This window comes from Peromyscus eremicus, unplaced genomic scaffold (genome assembly GCF_949786415.1).
Source record: "Peromyscus eremicus unplaced genomic scaffold, PerEre_H2_v1 PerEre#2#unplaced_91, whole genome shotgun sequence".
In the NCBI taxonomy this organism is placed as follows: Eukaryota; Metazoa; Chordata; class Mammalia; order Rodentia; family Cricetidae; genus Peromyscus; species Peromyscus eremicus.
The window spans coordinates 210,373-235,919 of NW_026734331.1; the positions used below are offsets into that span (position 1 = coordinate 210,373).

The following is a 25,547-nucleotide window of genomic DNA, read 5'->3' on the forward strand; positions in this document are numbered from 1 at the left end:
GAGTTCCCATAAAGTATTTTTAATATATCCATGGTTTTTAAACCATGAGCCTTTGACTATGGTTGCAGTACCACGCATGAAGTTCCCTTATGTTGGGCAGGTCCCAAATGCCCTAAGAAAGCAGGTGGTTACCTCATAATAGTGATGCAGCCATAGCAACAGTGGGCAAATCCTGTCTGGCAAGTCAGTGTTAGAGCATACAGTTTCCAGTACTGGGTGAGTACATGGGTGCCTTTTATCCCCAATCCCATTCTGGCACTATGGAAGCTAGCCATCAGGAAGCTAGTTTTCCAGTGATTTGAAATGGATTTCTCTGTGTCTTTAGCTAAAGTGTGTGGCACCTTTATCATTAGGGTTTTATTTTATTTTATTCACAGTATTCCTTCTTCTCTCTCATTCCCTTGACACCCCATTAATCTTTTCACTCCCTTATACATCCTTTTAGTTTCAGATCCCATGAATTTTACTCTCCCTCCAACTATATTTTAATTGGTTTATGGGATCATAGGCTTTGATACAGGTTTCATCCAATCTTTCTTTGGGTTCTCTCCCTAGCCCCGTATATAGTTCATATTTCTGTGTTCCTACCTACCTAAGCCTTTCCAATCACCAAAGTCTGACACTCTAATTTTTACTAGAATTTACCATCCCCCCCCGACTTAATGTACCCTCCTAAAGGCCCCCTTTTCGCTTCCCCAGAGTGAAACCTTGACTAGGCATCATCAAAAAAAACAATGAATAATTGAACAGGAAATGCAATAAAAATAAGTATTTCAAAGATATCAAAAACTGACAATTGTGAACAATACCAAAAAATGTAAAATTCCCAAATGCTCATTAGTAACCAAAGAAGTTGGAATTAACACTATGAAATACAATTTCCTATAATCTAATTTGACAAATTTGTCATATAGAAGTTATTCTAACACTAAGTACTGCCAATTATGTGCAAAATATTATTTGATGTTTTTTATGAGTTTCTTTTGTCCAGTTAGGTTTGAATAATTTGGAATTACATCATGAAACTAAAATGTTTACTTTCCTATGGTGACATGATCTAGGTCCTTTCACTAGAGGACAATTTCATGTTTGTATACTGAGATGAGTGTACGAATATCCATCCCACTGTAATAGAAAAATGGAAATAATCAATGCTTTTCCAACAAAATTTTGTTTTCCAACAAATGAATAATGCATTTTAATGTATTATGGAAAACATTACATTGTGAAAGCAAACAAAACTATATAGTTAGTATGATTATGTCTGTAATATAAAATCTTGAGAAGGAATATCTACCCAAAGGGGATATTAATACATTACTTCCATTTATATACATTTTAAAGCAGACAAATTTCTGGAGTGGAGTGTCATTTAGTGTCATATGCATGGATGAAATTGGAAAATCAGGAAAAAATTTTTTCTAGCGAGTGATTATAATAGGTTGATGGAGTCTGGTGGACTTTACAAGTAGTATATTCAAGGTGCTTTGAGTGGAGTTTCTGAAAAGCAGAGCCCTAAACATGTCGGTTTTCTGTATAGGAAATTTGTCTTAGGAGAAGGGGTATCTGGGGAACAGGAGAGCCAAGAGATAAAAGGTGCGTTCAGCTTTCAAGTAGAAAGCAAATTCAGTATGATTGCACAAGGAAGCTGTAAAGCAAGTATTGAACCAAATATTTGATCCCACCTTAGAGTAAGTGGTCCGACATTTGGTATTCCACATCTTTTTGTCCTTGAGAAAAGTCAGTCCCTTATGTGTATGTAATACAGTCTCAGCAGGTGGAGAAGCTTTCCCTTGGATCAGTAAGAAAAGAGGGGCAGGGGGCGGCATGACAATTTATTATTAACCAGTAGATGAAGGAGGAGTGTACCACATGATAAAGGGTACCTTGCTGGAATACTCACTTCCCAAAATAGTTTCATTCCATTTAGGTACAGCTTTAGGATGTTAGTTTGTCATAGCAAATGAGATTTTTTTTTTCAAAAGGAGACTACTGAGGCAAACTATAGCATTCAGTGTTTCAAGTCATTTGTCCAAGAGTTATGACGTCTTACCTTTCCTTCACCCCAATGGACATTTCCTTCCCCTATTGTTAGCGTTTTTACTAGTCTCAGTTACTTTCTTGGTGGTTTGATACTTATTAGTCCATGGTTGCTCTATCTACTTTACAGATATAACATAGTATACCAATACATTATTCAAGGTTGTCTTGAAGACCATAGCCAATAAAATATGTAAGTATTTATTATAAAGTGTATTGACTAGAATGGCTTACAACTGGTAAGGACTGGGTATTCCCATAGTGACTCAGTTCAGGAACAGTTTTCAACAGTCCCAACCTGAAGATTTCCAGAGGGTTGCTAGTCTTCAATCCATGTTAGAGCCTGAAGAATCTGGATTCTGATGCTCTCCAAGAGTGACAGCAGCATCTGCTATACATACTCACAAAGAGTGAAGGCTGGTAGGCAAGCCGCACTGCTTCCTCAGATCTCCTTGTATTTGGGCTGCTGTCAGAGAGCACTTGATTAGTGATCATCTGAAATGTACTCACAGATCCACTCAAAGGCGTAGTTTCAGATTATTTCAGATACTATCAAACTTGACAATGAAGATTAACCATAACAGAGGATAACAAAAAACAGCTTCTCCAAGCTTTGAAATATACCTTCCTGTCCCTGCCAGTTTAATTGACATAGCCCTATATTATCATGTTCCAAGAATGTTTCCTTCTTGCCCGTATAGTACACTGCATTCTGTATTTGCTAGTCTCAGTCCTAGGATGCGGAAGTCTCCAGCAAGCAACAATAGAGTTTAGTTTAATGTGACTCTTACCTTCCATCCTGACCTACATATACATATCCTTGTTATGGGATCCATGAGGTCTCAAGACGTTATAGGGGTAAAGAAAGGAAAAAAATTCCAATGTAAGTCACTAGCAATGTCTATGTGTGGAGCCTCTATAACTTTCACTAGATCGAGTCTAATTATTAAGAAATGCACCATCTTATAATGACCATTGTATCAAGGTCTACACTATTTTCAGAGGACTATTACTGTCAATTCACCTGGTATAAACTGTCCATCTGATAGCTTATTTTTTTAATCATCTGTAACAGTGATTCTCAACCTTCCTAATGCTGTGACCCTTTAATACAGTTCTGCATGTTGTGGTGACCCCCACAACATAAAATCATTTTCCTTGCTACTTCATAGGTGTAATTTTGAAAATTTATATTAATTTTTCAGGACAAAATGTTTTCTTTATCCAGGCTTGGAAGAACCATATAGAATCAGTGATGGTCAACAATATGTTTGGTCTTAAAAGTAAACACAATGGTGACGGCTCAACTTTAGTCCCTATCACTCTGAAACTCTAGTTCTTATGGTCTTGAAAAAATATTAATAGAAGCTGTGTGTGAATGTATGCCTGTGACACATACAAACCCTAACTCAGCTGTTGCTTAAAAGCCACATACATTTTAAAAATACTTCAAATTATGTAAAGAAAGCTCAGGTAAGAAAATATCAGCCAATATAATTTGAAGGCAAAAAGTCTAGAAGGGTATGCTTAAGTGTGTTTTGATCAGTTTTTGAAAAAAAAAAAACTGAAGATGTTACTTTCTTTTTTATATATTTTTATTTTTTGGAATTAAAATTATAGCTGCTTAATTTTCCTCCTTCCCTGTTCTGCCTTCCACACCTCCTAGGTACCCTCAACTTTACTTTCTCTCAAATTCGTGGCCTCTTTCTCTTTGTGTGTGTGTATGTGTGTGTGTGTGTGTGTATGTGTGTGTGTGTGTGTGTGTATGTGTGTATGTGTGTATTTTCCTAAATATATAAATACATCCTGCTCAGTACATAGAATGTTATTTGTATGTATCTGATTTCAGGACTGAGCATGTGGTACTGGATAGATAATTGAGGAGACTCTTCTGATTATTTCTCCCACTCTCAGCATTTCAAGTTTTCTGTGGTTCTTTGTTTATGCTCAGGGCCCCATGAGAGGTTGCTTCCTCCATGTTAGCATGTGTCTTGGTGTTGTCCTTGTTCTGGTCTTGTTTAAGCAGCCGTGTTTTTGAGACTTCATGATATATCTTGTGCAACATTTCTAGGAGACATAATCTCATAGCAAACTTCTTATTCCCCTGGCTCTTCAAATCTTTCTTTCTCTCTTCTGGGATGTTCCTTGGACCTTTGTTCCAAGTATTGCATTTTATATGTAACAATTGGGGTCTGAGTATTCTATGATCACTCATTTCCTGCAATTTGATTGGTTGTGGTTCTCTGTAATGGTCTCTGTTACAAAGTGAAGTTTATTTATGATGGGTAAGAGCTACACTTATTTGTAACTTCATATTATTATTGTACCAATGAGCATGTCTCATCAGGTCAGGCATTATTTTAGTTTGCAGAATTCAAAATTGGGTGAGGTTGCCGAGGACTTTTCGCCAGCAACAGGAGCAGCACCTTCTGGCTCTATGAAAGCTATCCATCAGGGAAAAAGATTTCAGGTCTATAGCAGCTGGATTTTTTTCACTCCCTGTGATCAAAATGTGTGGTGTCTTCAGCAATGGGTTTTATTCACCATCAAGTTTTGGTGGGCTAGTAAGAACAATGCCAGTAGTTTGTATTTTTTAGCTAGTCTTTAGGACGCACCTAACTAACAATGGAAAATGAGGTATTCATACCTAGTTATGGATTGTAAAAGAAGCATTTTCCTCACCTGTATGGTAAGTCTAATAAAAATCTTTTGAAATAATACATTGCATTTTCAAGCATTTTTTTTTTTTTGCTGTTTTTTTTTGAGACAGGGTTTCTCCATGTAGCTTTGCTTCTTTCCTGGAACTCACTCTGTAGGGCAGGATGGTCTCGAACTCACAGAGATCCTCATGCCTCTGCCTTCCCAGTGCTGGGATTAAAGGCATGCGCCACCACCGCCCAGGTCTTTTCAAGCATTCTTAATGTTAGTGACATATAGAATTTTTATTGTCATAGGACAAAGATATTACTAAATGCATTGACTGAGAGACATTATGGGCTATCAGAGGAGGGTATATAACAAAGTTATTAAGTGAGGTGGGGGAATGGAATTGGCTGTAGGCTTTATATAATATCTGATAACATTCTTAACATTTGTGGTAGTAGAAGCTAGTAATATATAGATTTTGTGAGTGTTACAGCTCTGGAGGGAATGGTATCCTGACTTATTGGAAATGGGAAGCCAGGCTATACCTAGAGCCACAAGAGGATAGCTCTGGAGGGTAGAGCCACAACAGGACAGCTCTGGAGGCTGGAGCCACAATAGGACAGCTCCGCTCTGGAGGGAAAGGTATCCTGACTGTCTGGAAGCCAGCCTCTACGTAGAGCTGCAACAGGACAACTCAGAGGCTAGAGCCGAAAGAGGACAGCTCAGGCCTGGGGGGAAGGTATCCTGACTTGTGGGGAATTCAGGCGATACCTGACCATGGGGTGCAGTGAGAGATGGTCACCCTGCAGAATATAGCAATACTGCTCTTCTCCTAGAACCAGTACAGATGAGCTTTGCTCCACCCTCCACTCCTAAAGGGGCTTCCCATCAGAGCTCTGCTTCTTCTCTCTGGCCCAAGATGTTGCTGCTTCTGCTACACTCTGCTAAAGAGATAACCGCTGCAGAAATGTAGCAATCTCCTGCAGCTCAGGGAAGAAGGTGTTACTTTTTTTTCTGCTCAGCCTGGCTCAGCTCCCCCTGATGGAATGTCTCAGCAAGGTTTTTTTCTGCTCAGTCCCCCTAAGGTACATCTCAGCAAGGTTCTTTTATTCTGCACTGGGAAATGAAGATCTTCACCCAAGACTCTTTTGAGAAAGAGATTTATTTGGGAAGGAGGAGTCCAGGAGAGTGGCTGCCTCTGCCAGGGTGGGTAAGCACAGTCAACAACTGAACATGCAGAGGGATTTACATAGGGCTTCTTAGGGGTGCAGTTTCTCCAGGGAGAAGATTATCTACTCAGGGATTGGTTAGTTTTCCTGCTCAGGGATTGATTAGTTTTGTTGGTCAGGGGCAGAGTTGGTTGTGATTTCAGGGCCAAACTCTTTCTTTCACTGGCCCTTTTTAGCCTTTTGGCTCTAGTTTTAGGGCCAGGGCATATTTCCTTCACTGGCTCAGGACTCAGTTCCAGGGTGTGTTTCTTTCATTAACTCTGGTTTCAGGGCCAGGGTTGGTTTCTTTCACTAACTCTGGTGGGTTTCTTTGCCTGGCTCCTTTTCCCTACAGATTCCATGCATTCCAAATGTTTACCTGACCATCAAAAGGATGTAGTAGGGTCAGATACAAAGGTAGATGATAAACAGTTATTAAGGGGACTAATTATAGTCTCAGAGAATCTGGACTTCAAGCCTTCAACATCCTAATGGTCTAAAATCAAGGAAGTGTAAAAATTATAATAGTCTGTGAAACCTTTGATATAAATTTGGCTTTTTTCTGGGACATTTACTTCAATGAAATAAGGTATTTTAGAAGCTCCCTTTTATCACTCAAATTAACATTCCCTGTTATTTAGGATTTTTAAAATCATCATGTGCATGTGCTTATAGCACATGTGTGCAGTTCTCCAGGGGTTGAGAAGAGGCTGTCCTTTCCTCTGGGCTAGAGTTACCGGAGGAGGTTGTGAACTACCTGATAATGGGTGCTGAGATTGTGGAGACTCTGGAAGCCCTGCAAGTGCTCTTAACCACTGAGCAATCCCTCTAGCCCCTATTGGTGGAGGTATTAAGGCAACTCCACATAGTTAAAAGGGAGGTTTATTTTGTGGGGTAAATTACAAGTAAAGGGATAGGTTACCGGGTCCAGGAAAGGTGTAGTGCAGTCCAGCGGTGTTCTCTGGAGAACTCTGCTTGGTCTACCTCCATCATCCAGGATCCAGGAACCAAGAGAGCTGGTACATCTGGATCTCGGGCCTTAAGGGGTCCTGTTTCAGCCCCACCTCATAGGAGTGACAGTTACAGGAAGCCTCAATGGAGGTAGTACTTCCAGGGAAAAGCTGGAACAGCTACCCACAACAAGTCCCTGTTTTCCCCCCGAAAATGACAATCCAGCAGTTTGTGTCAACATATACTGTATAGTCATATTGTTATAACTTTAATTCATTTCAATTTGTTTTATTACATATTATATGATGCATATTACCATTTCTTAGTATTTATGTTGTACTAATTGAGATTGCCTAATTGTAAATATGGTCTTCCAAAGTAGAATATTACCTCTTTTGATTTTTAGGCCATCACTATGAAAGCAAGCCAGTAGGGATGAAGCTTCAATACTATGGGATGTAATCATCCATCTCACCTAGATGAGAACCTTGTGACCTACAATAATGACTAACATGGCAAGACATTTTCTAGAGACAAATAGTGGCATGAATGTTCTGGGAGAGACCAATGACTTTGTGGTTTGATTTTGAGCTAAATCTCCACAACAGAGCTCATATCTCGTACAATTTACAGGGCCATGAACATAAAATATAGATCAAAGGCCCTGGATGAGGACCTACTATTATTATTATTCAGCTAAGAGGATCTAGTATCAACAAAACCCCTAAAGATTTATCATTATATTATATATAAAGCATCTCTCAAGTTTCATCACAGAAGATTACTTTGGCAGCAGATCACATTGTAATCCTATTATTTGAAGCAAAATAGAAATAATTGTTACATAAGGTAAAATAAAAAGACATCATTTTACACATTGGCTTTAATATGTAAATATATTGGAGGTATTTATGTAGCCACTTAACAGTGTGATGTCTTACGACTCTTTGAGACATCCTTACTGTTATTTGACCCCCCTTTTGTATTTACCTCCCTCCATGCCTCTGTCTAGTCCGTGTCCTCCTTCTGATAACACATAACCTGATATTGACTTCTATTGCTCTCTCACCACTAACCCTGCAATGGTCCCTTTTATCTCACTGCTTTCTTCGTCTCAACAAAGTTAAGTTGGCTTGTCTTGTATCAAGTAACATAATCAAGTTATTCCCTCAAAGACAGTCTATGATTAATCTTGATTTAGACAATATCTCATAGGTGTGCCGAGTGCCTTGCCTCGTATTTAATAATGACCGTCACACTAGGTACTATAAAGTATGCCTTATGTTTATATTCTAGTTAATTTTTCAGAACAATTCTATGAAGAAGGGACAGTATTTCTATTGTATAAAAAATATATGGATATCTGTGATTTGTGTGAGATTCTGTGATTGCCCAAACCATAGAATTAGTCATGTAAATGAATCTCATCACAATAAACATTTGAGAAAATTTCCCTAACTTGAATAACTCAAGATTCTCATCTTTCCAATAATTACCTTGTTTAAACTAGTTATTTGAGAATTAAAATTTTATGTCATTAACTATTTATAACAGTATCCCAAATGTAATAACAATGTTAAAAAGTGTGAACTATAATAAAAGTAATGCACTTTCATACAAGAAATTTCTTGCACATCTTGATAAGGCAAGAACATCAGGTTATTTTGCTTCTGAAATATTTTAGTTATTAAAAATAAACCCTTCATTTATTTTTCTCTTTGCATTATAATTTTTGAATGAGACATGAAGTGTGAAAAGATTTCATAAGACTCTTATTGTGCTTGCCAGAATTACATGAATATTCTTTGTATTTGTTCTGAAATATATCCATAAAGATAAATATCTTGTCATTCTCAGGGGGATATATTATAATTTAGAGAAATTATTCCAGATTTAATTGACTCCTGCTGCCTCTGTTAACCATATGGATGTCCATGATTGGAACTACAATACTATTCCTACTAATTCTGGAAGCAATGTTGATGCTCATGATATTCTTACCACTGGATACCATGTTAATTTCCCTGATCTCTCCTGCAATGAGTGACATGGTAAGTGTTCCTTGTTTGCTAATGTGTAGAATGTTATTTTACAAGATGTAACCAACCATTGGTAACTTAAGTTGATATGCACAATTCATGCTGCCAATGGTCCCCATGTGCCGAAGGCCGCAGGAATATATCATAAGAACTCAGCTGGTTATGGCAAAGTCACTACATGGAGGAATCAGGAAATTCCTCCAGAGGAAGCCAAATCCCAAGGAGTTTTTGGTGTTACTTGGCTTGTTATATATCAGCTGTATTCTGTTATAAAAGTCATGTGTGCCTTCATAGTTTTCCCAATTGATTTTTCCCTAAGAAGGGCTAACAATGTGCACTGATCACTCTCTAGACATACACATTCCAGGTATTTGGAGAACAGCCTCAGGAAAGGCTTTCTCTGGAATCAGTAATCTCCCCTAGCCATTTTCAAGGACTAAAGGAGACACTACCCAGGTGGTTACCCAACTTCTGAGGACTAACAGTGATAACCACCCACAGGCGAGTCTCCTGACTTAAGGTAAATTCCACAAGGAGACACCGCCCAGGTGGTCGACCAATTTCCGAGGACTAACAGTGATAACAGCCCACATACAAGTCTCCTGACTTAAGGTAAATTCCACAAGGAGACACCACCTAGGAGAGGTGGACGTTAAGTAATAGCTTTACACAGTTTAGCTCGGACCCTCCCTTTTATATACCGGGACTTCCAGGGCACAAGAGAGAAGAGAAAAGAGAATGGAAGAACTAGATGGGTAAGAACTTGAGAGGAACAAACTGAGATGGGGAAGAACTAGATTGAAGGGCTAAAAGAGAGGACTAGAGGAACGAGATGGAAGATGAGGAAGAGCCAGATGGGAAAGAACAAGATGAGGAAGAGCCAGATGAGAGAGAAGGAGACAGGAGAGGAGCTGATAGGGGAAAGACCTAGATAGATGAGAACCTAGAAGGACAGAACTAGATGAAGGAATTAAGATAGAACCTAGAGGGGACAGTAGATTAATATAGAGAAATCAGGCAAGAAAGGAGCTAGACATGAGAGCAGAATAGAAGCTGTGTAGAGAGAGAACTATCACAGAACAATAAAGTGTATGAACTAAGGACTTTCATGTACATAGATTAATTTCCTTCATCAAATATTGATTATCAGCTGGTTGTAGATTCTTGCCGGACCCTGGGAGGGGACCATCTAGGGGCTGGATCCCCATAGTCCCCGATACTCATGCTGATGTCATTGATACCTGTTGCCTCTGTTAACCCTGTTGATGTCTATGAAAGCACCGCCCATGCATTCCTATTGGTTCTGTAAGCCGTGCTGGTGCATGTGGTCCTTGTTACCAAGGGATAACATTTTGATTGCCATGAGTTCTCTGGCCCCTTATGATCGTATTAATGTAAGTATTCTGTGTTGCCAAACATAAAGAATGTAAAAAGAATGTAAATTTCCAAGAACTGAAATACCAACTGAAACTAAGTTGATATCCGGAATACTTGCTGTCACCTCCAAACAAATTAAATTCATTTATCCCTGCTGCCTCTTTTAAACATGTGGATGTCCATAAGCAGACATACCATGCTATTTCTGCTATTTCTGGAAACCATGTTGATGCCAGGGTTCTTTCTTGCTCATGGATCTGATGGTGATGTCCATCTGTCCTGCTACCTGAGACCATGTTCTGTCTTTCCAACATGAAGAATGTTAATTTCCCTGATCTCAAATGCCATAGTAAACTATGTGGCTATCCACTCGACATGCTGCCACCTAAAAACATGTGGATATAATTGATCCCTGCTTCTGTTACCCATATGGATGTCCATGATTGGAAGCACAATGACATTAGTATTTCTAGAAGCAATGTTGATGCTAATTATCTTCTTACTACTGGGCACCATGTTGAATTTATGATCTCTCCTGCTACAAGTCACCACCTTAAGGTAAGTGTTTCTTGTTGCCAATGTATAGAATGGTAATTTTCAAGATTTAACGAACTTTTGGTAACTAACTTGATACACATAATTCATATTGCCACCTGCAACCAAGCTTATGCCATTGATCACTAAAGCCTTTGATATTAATGAATGAAGATCTCATGCATTCTTATTGGTTGTATAAGCCCTGTTGATGCATGTGGTCCTTGTTACCATGGGATAACACCTTGATTGCTATGAAATCTCCATCCCCTTATGACCTTACTAATATAAGTGTTCTGTGTTGGCAATATGAAGAATGTAATTTCCAAGAATTGAAATACTAACAGAAACTAAATTAATATCCTAAATACATGCTGCTACCTCTAAACAAGTTGAGTTCATTAGTCCCAGCTGAGTCTCTTAAACATGTGCATGTCCATGATTGGAACTACAATGCTATTCCTACTCCTTCTGGAAGCAATGTTGATGCTCATGATCTTCTTACCACTGGACACCATGGTGACTTCCATGATCTCTCCTGCTACAAGTGACCACATAAAGTAAGTGTCCCTTTTTGGCAATATATAGAATGGTAATTCCCAAGATTTAATGAACCTTTGTTAACTTAGCTAATATCTGTAATTCATGCTGCTACCTGCACCCATGCTGATGTCATTGACCACTGCTGCCTTTGTTAACCTTGTTGATGTCTATGAAAGGGCGTGACAGGAATTCCTATTGTTTCTGTAAGCCATATGGATGCATATGGTCCTTGTAACTGTGGGATATCTTCTTGATTGCCATGACCACTCTGGCCCCTTATGACCATATTAATGTAAGTATTCTGTGTTGCCAACATAAAGAATGTAAATTTACAAGAACAATAATACAAACTGAAACTAAGTTGATACCTGGAATACTTGCTGTCACCTCCAAACAAAATGAATTAATTCATCACTGCTGCATCTGTTAAACATGCGGATGTCCATGAGCAGACATACCATGCTATTCCTACTATTTCTGGAAGCCACATTGATGCCAGGGCTCTTTCTTGCCCATGGATCTAATGTTGATGTCTATCTGTCCTGCTACCTGAGACCATGTTGATGCAAGAGTTCTATCTTTCCATCATGAAGATTGTTAATTTCTCTGATCTCATCTACCATAGTAAACTATGTGGCGATCCATTATACGTGCAGCCACCTGATACCTTGTGGATTTAATTGATCCCTGCTTCTTCTGTTATCCATATGGATGCCCATAATTGGAACTGCAATGCTTTTCCTACTACTTTGGGTAGCAGTGCTGATGCTCATGTTATTGTAAACCACTGGACACCATGTTGTTTTCCATGATCTCTGTTGGGAGAAGTGATGATGTTAATGTAAGTGATCCTTGTTGCCAATGTATAGAATGGTATTTTCCAAGATTTAACCAACTCTTGGTAAATAAAGTTGATACACATAATTCATGCTGCTACCTGCAGCCATGCTAAAGTCATTGATCACTGCTGCCTTTGCAAACCCTGACGATATTAATGAATGGAGCTCTGATGCTTTCCTATTGGTTCTGTAAGCCATGTTCATACAGGTGGTCCTTTATACCATGGGTTAACACCTTGTTTGCCATAAATTCTTTAGCCCCTTATGGCCATATAAAGGCAAGTGTTTCTTTTTGGCAATATGTGGAATGGAATTTTTCAAGATTTATCAAGCATGGGTCACTAAGCAGATATCCATAATTTATGCTGCAACTTCCAACCATCCTGATGTCATTGACCCCTGTTGTCACTGTTAACCCAGTTGATGTCTATGAATGCACCTCCAATGCATTCCTCTTGTTTCTGTAAGCCATGTTGATGCATGTGGTCCTTGTTACCATGAGATAACATTTTGATTGCCATGACCTCTCTGGCCCCTCATGACTATATTGATAGAAGTGTTCTGTGTTGCCAACATAAAGAATGTGAATTTCCAAGAATTGAAATACTACATGAAACCAAGTTGATATCTGGAATATTTGCTATCACCAACAAACTAATTGAATTCATTCATCCTTTCTGCATCTGTTAAAAATGTGGATGTCCATGAGCGGACATACCATGCTATTCCTCCTATTTCTGGAAACCAAATTGATGCCAGCATTCTTCCTTGTCCATGGATCTGATGTTGGTGTCTATCTGTCCTGCTACCTGAGACCATGTTGGTACAAGAGTTCTGTCTTTCCATCATGAAGAAAGTTAATTTCTCTGATCATAACTAACAAAGTAAACTGTGTAGCTATTCATCCTACATTCTGCCACCTGAAACACTGTGGATTTAATGCATCCCTACTGCTTCTGTTAACCATATGGATGTCCATGATTAGAGGCACAATGCCATTCTTATTACTTCTGCAAGCAATGTTGATGCTCATTATCTTCTTACCACTTGGCACCAGGTTTATTTCTATGATCTCTCCTGCTACAAGTCACCACCTTAAGACAAGTGTTTGTTGTCGCCAATATATAGAATGGTAATTTCCAAGATTTAACTAACTTTTGGTAACTAAGTTGATACACATATTTCATACTGCCACCTGCAGCCATGCTGATGTCATTGATCACGATGCCTTTGCAAACCCTCTTGATATTAATGAATGTAGCTCCCATGCATTCCTATGTAAGCATTGGTTCTGTAAGCTATGATGATGCATATGGTCCTTGTTACCATGGGATAACACCTTAATGGCGTTGAATTCTCCATCCTCTTATGACCTTATTAATGTAAGTGTTCTGTATTGCCAATATGAATAATGTAATTTTCAAGAATTGAAATACCAATAGAAACTAACATAATATCCTAAAGACATGCTGTTACCTTTAAATAAGTTGAGGTCTTTAATACCAGCTGAGTCTCTTAAACATGTGCATGTCCATGATTGGAAATTCATTGCTATTCCTACTCCTCCTGGAACCAATGTTGATGCTCATGATCTTCTTAAGACTGGACACCAGCCGGGCGGTGGTGGCGCACGCCTTTAATCCCAGCACTCGGGAGGCAGAGCCAGGCGGATCTCTGTGAGTTCAAGGCCAGCCTGGGCTACCAAGTGAGTTCCAGGAAAGGCGCAAAGCTACACAGAGAAACCCTGTCTCGAAAAACCAAAAAAAAAAAAAAAAAAAAAAAAGACTGGACACCATGGTGATTTCCATGATCTCTCCTGCTACAAGTGACAATATTAAGGTAAGTGTCCCTTTTTGGCAATATATAGAATGGTAATTTCTGAGATTTCATGAACCTTTGTTAACTTAGCTAATATCTGTAATTCATGCTGCCACCTGGAACCATGATGCTGTCATTTACCGCTGCTTCCTCTGTTAACCCTGTTGTCTATGAAAGGAAATGCCATGCGTTCCTATTGGTTCTGTAAGCCATGTTGATGCATGTGGTCATTGTTACAATTGGATGACGTCTTCATTTCCATGAGCTCTCTGGCACCTTATGACCATATTAATGTAAATGTTCTGTGTTGCCAACATAAAGAATATAAATATCAAAGAACTGAAATACAAACTAAAACTAAGTTGATATCCAGAATACTTGCTGTCACCTCCAAACAAATTGAATTCATTTATCCCTGCTGCATCTGTTAAACACGTGGATGTCCATGAGTGGATATATCATGTAGCTCCTACTATTTCTGGAGGAACATTGATGCCAGGGTTCTTTCTTGCCCATGGATCTGATGTTGATGTCTACCTGTCCTGCTACCTGAGACCATATTGATGCCAGATATCTGTCTTTCCAACATGAAGAATGTTAATTTCCCTGATCTCAAATACCAAAGTAAACTATGTGGCTATCCATTCAGAATGCTACCACCTGAAATCTTGTGGATTTAATTGATTCCTGCTGCTTCCATTACCCATATTGATGTCCATGATTGGAACTATAATGCTTTTCCCACTACTTCTGGTAGCAGTGTTGATGCTCAAGGTCTTGTAAACATCTGGACACCATGTTGATTTCCATGATCTCTGTTTCTGCAGGTGATTATGATAATGTAGACTTTCCTTGTTGCCAATGTATAGAATGGTAATTTCCAAGACTTAACCAACTTTTGGTAACTAAGTTAATACACATAATGTATCCTCCCACCTGCAGCCATGCTGATGTCATTGATCACTGCTGCCCTTGCAAACCCTGCTGATATTAATGAATGGAGCTCCCCTGTATTTCTATTGGTTCTCTAAGCCATGTTGATGCAGGTGGTCCTTTATACCATGGGTTAACATCTTGATTACCATAAATTCTCCAGCCCATTTTGGCCATATTAAGACAAGTGTTCCTTTTGGGCAATGTGTAGAATGGTAATATCCAAGATTTAACAAGCATTTGTAACTAAGCAGATACCCATAATTCATGCTGCCACCTCCAACCATGCTGACGTCATTGATCCCCTTTGCAAATGTTAACCCTGTTGATGTCTATGAATTCACCTGCAATGCATTCCGTTTTTTTCTGTAAGCCATGTTGATGAATGTGGTCCTTGTTACCATGGGATAACATTTTGATTGTCATGACCTCTCTGGCCCATTATGATCAAATTGATGGAAGTGTTCTGTGTTGCCATCATAAAATATGTAAATTTCCAAGAATTGAAATACCAAGTGAAACTAAGGTGATATCTGGAATATTTGCTGTCACCTCCAAAAATTGAATTAATTCATCCCTGCTCCATCTGTTAAAAATGTGAATGTCCATGAGCAGACTTACAATGCTATTCCTACTATGTCTGGAAGCCACATTGATTCCAGGGTTCTTTCTTGCCCATGAGTCTGATGTTGATGTCTATCTGTCCTCCTACCTGACACCACGTTGGTGCAAGTGTTCTGTCTTTCCATCATAACGAAAGTTAATTTCTCTGATCTCAACTAACAAAGAAATCTGTGTGGCTCTCCATTGTACTTTTTGCCACCTGAAACACTGTGGATATAATACATCCCTACTGCTTCTGTTAACCATGTGGATGTCCATGCTGGAGGCACAATACCATTCCTACTACTTCTGGAAGCAATGTTGATGCTCATTATCTTCTTATACTGGGCACCATGTTGATTGCTATGATCTCTCCTGCTAGAGTTCACCACCTTAAGGTAAGTGTTTCTTGTTGCCAATGTATAGAATGGTAATTTTCAAGATTTAACGAACTTTTGGTAACTAACTTGATACACATAATTCATATTGCCACCTGCAACCAAGCTTATGCCATTGATCACTAAAGCCTTTGATATTAATGAATGAAGATCTCATGCATTCTTATTGGTTGTATAAGCCCTGTTGATGCATGTGGTCCTTGTTACCATGGGATAACACCTTGATTGCTATGAAATCTCCATCCCCTTATGACCTTACTAATATAAGTGTTCTGTGTTGGCAATATGAAGAATGTAATTTCCAAGAATTGAAATACTAACAGAAACTAAATTAATATCCTGAATACATGCTGCTACCTCTAAACAAGTTGAGTTCATTAGTCCCAGCTGAGTCTCTTAAACATGTGCATGTCCATGATTGGAACTACAATGCTATTCCTACTCCTTCTGGAAGCAATGTTGATGCTCATGATCTTCTTACCACTGGACACCATGGTGACTTCCATGATCTCTCCTGCTACAAGTGACCACATAAAGTAAATGTCCCTTTTTGGCAATATATAGAATGGTAATTCCCAAGATTTAGTGAACCTTTGTTAACTTAGTTAATATCTGTAATTCATGCTGCTACCTGCACCCATGCTGATGTCATTGACCACTGCTGCCTTTGTTAACCTTGTTGATGTCTATGAAAGGGCGTGACAGGAATTCCTATTGTTTCTGTAAGCCATATGGATGCATATGGTCCTTGTAACTGTGGGATATCTTCTTGATTGCCATGACCACTCTGGCCCCTTATGACCATATTAATGTAAGTATTCTGTGTTGCCAACATAAAGAATGTAAATTTACAAGAACAATAATACAAACTGAAACTAAGTTGATACCTGGAATACTTGCTGTCACCTCCAAACAAAATGAATTAATTCATCACTGCTGCATCTGTTAAACATGCGGATGTCCATGAGCAGACATACCATGCTATTCCTACTATTTCTGGAAGCCACATTGATGCCAGGGCTCTTTCTTGCCCATGGATCTGATGTTGATGTCTATCTGTCCTCCTACCTGACACAATATTGGTACAAGTGTTATGTCTTTCCATCATGAAGAAAGTTAATTTCTCTGATCTCAACTAACAAAGAAAACTGTGTGGCTCTCCATTGTACTTTTGCCACCTGAAACACTGTGGATATAATACATCCCTACTGCTTCTGTTAACCATGAGGATGTCCATGGTGGAGGCACAATACCATTCCTACTACTTCTGGAAGCAATGTTGATGCTCATTATCTTCTTATACTGGGCACCATGTTGATTGCTATGATCTCTCCTGCTAGAGTTCACCACCTTAAGGTAAGTGTTGGTTGTTGTCAATGTATAGAATGATAATTTCCAAGATTTAACTAACTTTTCGTAACTAAGTTGATACACACTATTCATGCTGCCACCTGCATCCATGCTGATGTCATTGATCACTGTTGCATTTGCTAACCCTGCTGATATTAGTGAATGGAGCTCCCATGCATTCCTATTAGTTCTATAAGCATGTGCTCCTTGTTACCATGGGCTAACACCTTGATTGCTATGAATTCTCCATCACCTTATCACCTTATTTATGTAAGAGTTGTTTGTTGGCAATATGAAGAATGTATTTGCAAGAATTGAAATACTAACAGAAACTAAGTTAATATCCTGAATACATGCTGCTACCTCTAAACAAGTTGAGGTCATTAATCCCAGCTGAGTCTTTTAAACATGTGTATGTCCATGATTGGAACTACAATGCTATTTCTACTCCTCCTAGAACCAATGTTGATGCTCATGATCTTCTTACCACTGGACACCATGGTGATTTCCATGATCTCTCCTGCTACAAGTGACCATATTAAGGTAAGTTTGCTTTTGGCAATATATAGAATGGTAATTTCTGAGATTTAATGAACTTTTGTTAACTTAGCTAATATCTGTAATTCATTCTGCCACCTGCACCCACGCTGATGTCATTGACTGTTGCTGCCTCAGTTAACCTTGTTGATTTCTGTGAAAGGACCTGATAGGAATTCCTCTTGTATCTGTAAGCCATGTGGATGCATATGGTCCTTGTTACCGTGGCATAACATCTTGATTGCCATGACTTCTCTGGACCCTTATGACCATATTGATGTATATGTTTTGTATTGCCAACATAAAGATGTAAATTTCCAAGAACAAAAAATACCACCTGAAACTAAGTTGACATCTGGAATACTTGTTGTCACCTCCAACCAAATTGAAGTCATTCTTCCCTTTTGCATCTGTTAAACATCTGGATGTCCATCAGCAGACATATCATGCTATTCCTAGTATTTCTGGAAGCATGTTGATCCCAGAGTTGTTTTCTTGTCCATCATTCTGATGTTGATGTCCATCATTCCTGCTACTTGAGACCATGTTATGTCATTCCATCATGAAAAAAGTTAATTTCCCTGATCTCAACTACTGTAGTAAGCTATGTGGCTATCCATTCAACATGCTGCCACCTGAAACCTTGTGGATTTAATTGATCCCTGCTACATCTGTACCCATATGGATATCTATATTTTGAACTATAATGCTCTTCCTACTACTTTTGGTCGCTGTGTTGATGCTCATGGTCTTATAAACCACTGGACACCATGTTGATTTTCATGATCTCTGCTGCTATAGGTGATGATGTTAATGTAAGGGTTACTTTTTGCCAATGTATAGAATGATAATTTCCATGATTAAACCAACTTTCGGTACATAAGTTGATACACATAATTCATGCTGCCACCTGCAGTCATGCTGATGTCATTGATCACTGCGCCTTTGCAAACCCTGCTGATATTAATGAATGGAGCTCCACTGCATTCCTATTGGTTCTGTAAGCCATGGTGATGCAGGTGGTCCTTTATACCATGGGTTAACATCTTGATTACCATAAATTCTTTAGACCCTTATGGCCATATAAAGGCAAGGGTTTATTTTTGGCAATGTGTAGAATGGTAATATCCAAGATTTAACAAGCATTGGTAACTAAGCAGATATCCCTAATTCATGCTGCCACCTCCTACCATGCTATAGCATGAATCTTAAAAGTTCTTATTAATAAAATCAAACCTGAGCCAAGTATTGGTTTGAACACTGGAAGATCAGAGAGACAGAACAAGCCACAGCTAACCTCACCTGGCCAATTTCTCAGCTGATCTTGTTTCTTCTGACTGGAATCCTCTGTGTCCTCATATCCGAATGGCTCTCAGCTGAACTGTGCTGCCCAAAACCTAAAATCTTAACTAGCCAAATGCTTAACCATCCAAATGCTTAACCAGCGAAATGCTTCTAGTTTCTGGTCTTCACACATCATATATCTTTCCTTTCTACCATCACACCTTGGGATTAAATATTCGCTTTCTGGGATTAAAGGCGTGAGTCACCCTGCCTGGCTGTTTCCAATATGGCCTTGAACTTTCAGAGATCCAGAGGGATTTCTGCTTTTGAAATGCTAGGATTAAAGTGTGAGTGCCACCATTTTCTAGCCTTTTATCTAGTAGCTGTTTTGTCTCTGACCCCAGATAACTTTATTAGGGTGTACAATATTTTGGGGAATACAATAACAGCACACCATGCTGATGTCATTGACCTCCATTGCCACTGTTAATCTTGTTGATGTCTGTGAATGCACCTCCAATGCATTCCAATAGGTTTTGTAAGCCATGTTGATGCATGTGGTCATTATTACCATGGGATAGCACCTTGATTGCTTTGAATTCTCCATCCCCTTATCACTTTATTTTTGTCAGTGTTCTGTGTTGCCAATATGAATAATGTAATTTCCAAAAATTGAAATACTAACAGAAACTGGGTTAATATCCTGAATACATGCTGCTACCTCTGAACAAGTTGAGGTCTTTAATCCCAGCTGAGTCTCTTAAACATATGCATATCTATGATTTGAACTCCAGTGCTATTCCTACTCCTTCTGGAACCAATGTTGATGCTCATTATCTTTCCACTGGAGAACAGGTTGATTTCCAGTATCTCTCCTGCTACAAGTTATCATGTTAAGGTAAGTGTTCCTTTTTGGCAGTACATAGAATGGTAATTCCCAAGATTTAATGAACCTTTGTTAACTTAGCTTATATCTGTATTTCATGCTGCCACCTGCACCCGTGATGATGTCATTGACCTCTGCTTCCTCTGTTAACCTTGATGATGTCTATTAAATGACCTGCCTAACATTCCAATTGTTTTTGTAAGCCATGTTGATTCATGTGGTCCCTGTTACCATGGGATAACATGTTGATTGCCATTAACTCTCTGGCTCCTTATGACCATATTAATGTAAATGTTGTGTTGCCAACATAAAGAATGTAAATTTCTAAGAACAAAAATACCAACTGAAACTACGTTGATACCTGGAATACTTGCTGTCACCCCAAACAAATTGAATTCATTCATCCCTGCTGCATCTATTAGACATGTATATGTCCTTGAACAGACATATCATGCTATTCCTACTATTTCTGGAAGCCATGTTGATGCCAGGGTTCTTTTCTTGCCCATGGATCTGATGTTGATGTCCATCATTCCTGCTACTTGAGACCATGTTATGTCTTTCCATCATGAAAAACGTTAATTTCCCTGATCTCAACTACTATAGTAAACTATGTGGCTATCCATTCAACATGCTGCCACCTGAAACCTTGTGGATTTAATTGATCTCTGCTACTTCTGTTCCCCATATGGATATCTATATTTAGAACTATAATGCTTTTCCTACTACTTCTGGTAGTAGTGTTGATGCTCATGTTTTGGTAAACAACTTGTCACCATGTTGGTTTCCATGATCTCTCCTGATACAGGTGATCATGTTAATGTAGGTGTTCTTTTTTGGCAACATATTGAATGGTAATTTCTAAGATATAATGAACCTTTGGTAACTTAGCTGGTATCTGTAATTCATGTTTACACCTGCACTCGTGCTGATGTCATTGACCCCTGCTGCCTCTGTTTACCTTGTTGATGTCTATGAAAGGACCTGCTGGCATTCCTATTGGTTCTGTAAGTCATGTTGATGCATGTGGTCCTTGTTTTAATGGGATAACATCTTGATTGCCATGACCTCTCTGGCCCCTTATGGCCATATTAAGGTAAGTGTATATTTTTGCCAACATGAGGAATGTAAATTTCCATGAACTGAAATACCAACTGAAGCTAAGTTGATATCTGGAATACTTGCTGCTACCTCCATATAAATTGAATTCATTTATCCCTGCTGCATCTGGTAAACATGTGGATGTCCAGGATCCATTATCTTATGGTACTTCTGGCATTACTAGAAGCCATGTGGATGTCTGTGGTCCTTCTTGCCAGTATATTCCATATAGATTTCCTTGAACTCTTGCCACCTGTGACAATATTAATGTTAAGTGTTCTGTGCTGTCAATTGAAGAACATTAATTTCCAAGAATTTAACCACCAACTGAAACTAAGTTGATATACAGAATGCATGGTGCCACCTCCAAACATTTTGAAGTCATTGATCCCTCCTGCCTCTGTTGGACATATTGTTGTTTATGATTCTAATTATGATATTCCTAGTACATTTGAAATCCATGATGATGCCCATCATATTTGTACCAGTGGATACCATATTGTTTTTTGTGATCTCTCCTTCTGTCTTTGACCTTGTTAAATTAAACTTTCTCTCACCAACATGAAGAATATTATGTTCCAAGATTTAACCTTTGAAATGTTAAGTTCCAAGATTTCACTAATCTTGGAAACTAATATTATATCCATAATTCTTGGTATCATCTGAATCCATGGTCTTTTTATTGATCCCACTTGTCTCTGTTAACCATGTTGATGCCTATGATCAGAACTTCCATGCTATTCTTATTCCTTCTGGAAGCCATGTTGATTCCTATGCTCCTTGTTACCACTGGATAACGTCTCGGTATTGGTGACCTGTGTGGTCAAATATGACCATATTAAGATAAACTTTCTGTTATTCTAACATGAACAAAATAAATTTCCAAGAATTCAACTAACATCTAAAACTAAGTTCATATCCATAATTCATGCTGCTGTCTATAAACATGTTGATGCCATTGTTTCCTGCTCCCTCTTAACGGTTTTGATGTCCATGATCAGACATTCCATGGTATTCCTACTATTTCTGGGAGGCATGTTAATGCCTGTGGTTCTTCTTGCTCCTCAATATGAAGTTTATATCTATCTTTCCTGCCATGGTATTGTGAATGAGAAAAATGTTAATTTTCAAGATTTATTGTGCAGTCTGAAAATAAGTTGATATCTATGATTCATGCTGCCACCTGCATCCATGTTGATGCCATTGATCCTACTTTGTTAATCAAATTGATGTCTAACATAGGACATCATGCTATTCCTGCTTCTTCTGGAAGCCATGTAGATGCCTGTGGTCCTTCTTAACCACTACATACATTGTTGATGTCCAATATCTTTCCCCTTGTGCCTGCATTAAATTATTGTTCTGTGTTACCAACGTGCAGAATGTTAATTTGCAAGATTTAACCCACCATCCAAATTTAAGATGAAATCCATAATTCATGATGCCACCTGAAACCATTTTGATGCCATTTATCCCATGTGCCTCTGTTAACCAAATTGATGTCCATGATTGGATGACCTACCATGCTCTTCCTACTATTTCTGGAAGCCTTTTTGATGCTTGTGGTCTTTCTTACTGTAGATATGACATTGATGTCCATATCCATGGAGAAATTTTGCTACCTGAGACCCTATTGATGCAAGAGTTCTGTGCTGCAAACGTGATGAATGTTAATTGCCATGATCTCAGCTACCATCTGAAACTGTTGATATTTACATGCTACCACGTACAACCTTGTTGATGACATTGATGCCTGCTGTCCTCTTTGTCATGTTCATAAACCTTTCTGTGCTATTCCTATTGGTTTGAAGTCCATGTTGATGCCTTATGGTATGTTTTGCTCCTGGATAAGATGTTGATGTATATGGTCTGACCTGCCACCTGAGACGATGCTGAGGTAAGTTTTCTGTGTTGCCAACATGAAGAATATTGATTTCCATGAGTTGATTTGCCATTGGAACTTAAGTTGATATCTGTAATTCATTCTGTCCCTGGAACCATGTTGATACCACTGATTCTTGCTTCTTTTGTTTATCATGTTAATTACCATGATCTGACCTACCATGCTGTCGCTACTCTTCTGGAAGCCATGTTGATGCCTGTGGTTCTTGGTGCCCAGGGATATGATATTGATGTCGATGTTCTGTTCTGACTCCTGAATCCATGCTGAGGTAAAAGTTTTTTGTTGCCAGTGTGAAGTATGTTCTTCTCTTTGATCTAAGCTACTATCCAAAACTAAGTTGTACTTCATCACCCATGCTTCTGCAGGCCACCACATTGATGTCACTAATCTTTGCTGAATGTTTTAACTATGTTGATATCCATGAGCCAACCCTCCATTCAAAACTATGTTGATGTCATGGATCCTTTCTACTTCTGGTAAGCATGTTGATGTTCCTGTCTCAATGTGACAGCAGAGGCTATGCTGCCACTGGTAACTGTGTTGACACATCTATTCTCTCTTTCCACTGAACACCATGTCATTTCCATGATCCTACTCATTCTGAAGGCTACATTGGTAGTCTTTGTCTTTGCTACCACCAGAGACCATGTTGAAGTCCTTGTTCCATACTTTACCAGTAACCATGCTGCTGTCCCTCATCTGTGCTGCCTTTGTTAACCATGTTGTTGCCTTGGATTTGATCTGCCCCCACAAAGCTATGTTAATATCACTGATTTGTACTGCCAGTGGCAAACATTTTGATGTCTCTGAACCTTGCTGCCTCTGCTAGCTATGTTGCTGCCCATGATCTCACCTACCATTCAACCCCTACTGCTTCAGGGAGCCATGGCGATGCCTGCAGTCCTTATTGCCCCTGGATGAGATGTTGACATCCATGTTCTGTCCTTCCACCTGAGACCACATTGAGGTAAGTATTCTGTGCTGCCAATATAAATAATGTTGATTTCCTTGATCCCACATGCCATTCAGATCTAATTTAATACTCTTGATGCATGTCGCTGCAGGAAATCATGTTGATGTCACTGTTCTTTGCTGCATCTTCTAACCATGTTGATGTTCATCATCCAACCTACCGTCCAAACTTTGTTGATGTTACTGATCTATGTTGTAGCTGTCAACCATGTTGAGGTTACTGAACTTTGCTAACACCTGTAACCATATTGATGTCTGCAATGTACAGTGTCATCAGAAACAATGTTGAAGTCATTTGTCCATACTGCTGCCTTTGACCCAGTTCAAGTAAGCTTCCTGTTTCTCTCATGTGTACAATATTGATTTCCATGATCTGTCTGCCACCTGAAACTAAGTTGATATCAATGATCTATACTGACACAGGCAACCATGTTGATGTGACTGATTCTCGCTGCCTGTCTTAACCTTGCTGATATCCATGATTCGACCTGTCATCTGAAACTTTGTTGATGTCACTGATCTTTGCTGTTGCTGTCAACCATGTTGATGCTACTGAAACTTGCTTCTGCTTGTAACCATACTGCTGTCTGTAGTCTGTTATCATCTGAGACAATGCAGAAATCAGTGGTGCATACTACCACCTGAGACCCACTTCAGGTAAGTATCCTATGTTGGCAATGTATACAATGTTGATTTCTGTGATTTGTCTGCCACCTGAAACTAAGTTGATGTATATGATCTGCCACAGGAAACCAGCCTTGTTGATGTCACTGATCTTTGTTCCCTGTTTGGACCATGTGGATGTCCATTATCTGACTTAACATCTGAAATTATGTTGATGTCACTCATTCATGCTGCCACTGATAACCATGTTTATGGCCATAGTCTTTGTTGGAATCTTAGACCTTGTGGATGTCCATTGTCCATGTTGCCACCTGAATCCATGATGATGACCATGATGATTGTAGTCTGTGCTGCTGCTGGGGATTAGGTCAATATAAATGATCTGAGCTGCCAACAGAAACTATTTTGATATCATTAAGCCATCCTGGTGCTGGAGACCATGTTGACATCTTTGTCCTTGCTGCCACCAAAAACTGTTTATGTTCATGCTCTGGGCTGCATGCTGAAGACCAGTTGAATATCCACGACCCAGATGCTGATGGAGACTGTGTCAATGTCTGTGGTTAGTACTGCCACAAGAAGGCATCCTGATAGTGATCTGTGATGTCTCCCACAAACATGTTATGTTGGTGAACTGTGTTGATGTCGTGGACCAGATGGATGTCAGTTATCCAAGCTGTAACCAGAAATCTTGTGGACCATGATCTGTGCTGCTCCTGGAAACCCTTTAGAAGTCTATGATCCATTCTGCTACTGGAAACCATGTGGAAGTCTGAGATCTGTACTGCCACTGACTTCTATTGGCAGGGAGCTTTTTACAGTGGTATCAATAATTGTAGAATCATAACTGAAATTCAGACAGACATTGAAGGCTTCTGTGCCACCCTCCCCCCAAAAAGAAAATCCAGACAGGATCTTATTGGAGAGTCCTTGAAAGTTGTAATAAAAATACTTAACTGTA

At 39.1% G+C, this 25,547-nt stretch overlaps 1 long non-coding RNA gene across 28 annotated transcripts; it reads left to right on the forward strand.

Annotated features, from left to right (window-relative positions):
• Nucleotides 1-103: 103 nt before the first annotated feature.
• On the forward strand, nucleotides 104-25,547 carry LOC131901477 (uncharacterized). 28 transcript variants are annotated; one of them, XR_009376633.1, is made up of 12 exons: nucleotides 161-216; nucleotides 2,171-2,233; nucleotides 8,703-8,896; nucleotides 10,035-11,355; nucleotides 13,962-17,822; nucleotides 19,956-19,998; nucleotides 22,669-23,258; nucleotides 23,356-23,466; nucleotides 23,820-23,957; nucleotides 24,055-24,289; nucleotides 24,386-24,619; nucleotides 24,711-25,547. It is a non-coding gene; the product is annotated as an uncharacterized LOC131901477 (long non-coding RNA). The 28 variants fall into 28 exon arrangements; XR_009376643.1 differs by having other exon boundaries at nucleotides 13,962-17,285; XR_009376646.1 differs by having other exon boundaries at nucleotides 162-216; nucleotides 13,962-16,465.